This window comes from Aristolochia californica, unplaced genomic scaffold (assembly GCF_029961685.1).
Source record: "Aristolochia californica isolate CCGP_79_NKW_82.1479 unplaced genomic scaffold, dmAriCali1.0.hap1 SCAF_12, whole genome shotgun sequence".
Taxonomy (NCBI): Eukaryota; Viridiplantae; Streptophyta; class Magnoliopsida; order Piperales; family Aristolochiaceae; genus Aristolochia; species Aristolochia californica.
Window position 1 is genome coordinate 5,929,307 of NW_027181793.1, and position 2,500 is coordinate 5,931,806.

The following is a 2,500-nucleotide window of genomic DNA, read 5'->3' on the forward strand; positions in this document are numbered from 1 at the left end:
CGTTTCGCCTGCCACCCGTGCACACTCGCCTGGGCAGCTGGTCACATGCGTCGCTCACAGGCATTTTGCAGGCCAGCACCGGCGGATGCACGGGTCAAGCGGGACGGGACGAGCGCAAGGCTTGCTTTTGGTGGCACACGAAAACACGAACCCGAAAAAGGGACATACGCACTGGCGACACGCGCGCCCGTTTCGCCTGCCACCCATGCACACTCGCCTGGGCTGCTGGTCACATGCGTCGCTCATAGGCATTTTGCAGGCCAGCACCGGCGGATGCACGGGTCAAGCGGGACGGGACGAGCGCAGGGCTTGCTTTTGGCGGCACACGAAAACACGAACCCGAAAAAGGCGAAAAAGGGACATACACACTGGCGACACGCACGCCCGTTTCGCCTGCCACCCGTGCACACTCGCCTGGGCTGCTGGTCACGTGCGTCGCTCACAGGCATTTTGCAGGCCAGCACCGGCGGATGCACGGGTCAAGCGGGACGGGACGAGCGCAGGGCTTGCTTTTGGCGGCACACGAAAACACGAACCCGAAAAAGGCGAAAAAGGGACACACGGACAGGCGACACGAAAAAAAAGGGGTCGCCCTACCTAGGTGGGCGCAAAAACCCCGTCGGCCAGGAGGTTTCGCCAAAGTGTCTGTACTGTCACACAGGGTCAATAGCACGGGCATGGCCGGCCGCCGCACGTGCAGCGGCTTACGGACGCACGGTTCGGCGGCACAGGTGCCTGGCGGCTTTAGCACCTTGGGGTGGACAGGCCTGGCGGCAAGGGGGGCTAGGCACCTTGCTGCCAGCCGGCAATGGTGCACGGGGCGGGGCGCCACACAAACACGAAAGAGGGACAAGAGCGGGGCGATGGTCCACAGAGACGAGCCATGCACGGGGCCCGTGATCGCCGACACGCGCGAACGCGGACGCGGACAAGGACAAGGACGCGACGCGCGGCGCGCGTGCGAGGTCAAGAGGGGCGCGCACACGAAAACGCGAAAAAAGGGGCTAGCGGCCGAGAAACGCGAAAAAAACCGGGTCACCTACCTAGCCGAACGCCTAAAATCGCTTCGGGCAGGAGGTTTCGCCAAAGTGTCTGTACTGTCACACGGTCCGTACGGGCGCAACCCCATCGCGCGCCAGCACCCCTTCCTGGGGGCGCCCGCCCGCCAGGCGCCTGGCGCCCCACGCGCGCGCGCCCGGCGCCTGGCGCCTGGCGCCTTGCCCCCCACGCGCGCCCGGCGCCTGGCGCCTGGCGCCTCGCCCACCACGCGCGCGCCCGGCGCCTGGCGCCTTGCCCCCCACGCGCGCCCGGCGCCTGGCGCCTGGCGCCTCGCCCCCCACGCGCGCGCGCGCGTGGCGCCTTGCCTCCGCGCGTGCCTGGCGCCTGGCGCCTTGCCCCCCACGCGCCTGGGCGCCTCTTTTCCGCCTGGGCGCCCTGGCACCTTTCCGCCTGGGCGCCTGTTTTCCGCCTTGGCGCCCTGGCGCCTTTTCGCGTGGGCGCCTCTTTTCCGCCTGGGCGCCATGGCGCCTTTCGGCCTGGGCGACTCTTTTTCGCCTGGGCACCTCTTTTCCGCCTGGGCGCCTCTTTTCCGCCTGGCCAGGGCGCCTCTTTTCCGCCTGGGCGCCATGGCGCCTTTCTGAAAGGCGCCAGGGCGCCTCTTTCCCACCTGGGCGCCCTGGCGCCTCTTCGCCTGGGCGCCTGGGCGCCTGGGCGCCTACGCCAGGGCGCCTCTTTTCCGCCTGGGCGCCTCTTTTTCGCCTGGGCGCCTCTTTTCCGCCTGGGTGCCCTGGCGCCATTCCGCCTGGGCGCCTCTTTTCCGCCTGGGCGCCCTGGCGCCTTTTCGCCTGGGTGCCTCTTTTGGCGCCTGGGCGCCTACGCCAGGGCGCCTCTTTTCCGCCAGGGCGCCTCTTTTTCGCCTGGGCGCCTCTTTTCCGCCTGGGCGCCCTGGCGCCTTTTCGCCAGGCGCCTCTTTTGGCGCCTGGGCGCCTATGCCAGGGCGCCTCTTTTCCGCCTGGGCGCCTCTTTTCCGCCTGGGTGCCCTGGCGCCATTCCGCCTGGGCGCCTCTTTTCCGCCTGGGCGCCCTGGCGCCTTTTCGCCTGGGTGCCTCTTTTGGCGCATGGGCGCCTACGCCAGGGCGCCTCTTTTCCGCCTGGGCGCCCTGGCGCCTTTCCGCCTGGGCGCCTCTTTTTCGCCTGGGCGCCTCTTTTCCGCCTGGGTGCCCTGGCGCCATTCCGCCTGGGCGCCTCTTTTCCGCCTGGGCGCCCTGGCGCCTTTTCGCCTGGGTGCCTCTTTTGGCGCCTGGGCGCCTACGCCAGGGCGCCTCTTTTCCGCCAGGGCGCCTCTTTTTCGCCTGGGCGCCTCTTTTCCGCCTGGGCGCCCTGGCGCCTTTTCGCCAGGCGCCTCTTTTGGCGCCTGGGCGCCTATGCCAGGGCGCCTCTTTTCCGCCTGGGCGCCTCTTTTCCGCCAATGGCGCCAGGGCACCTCTTTTCCGCCTGGGCG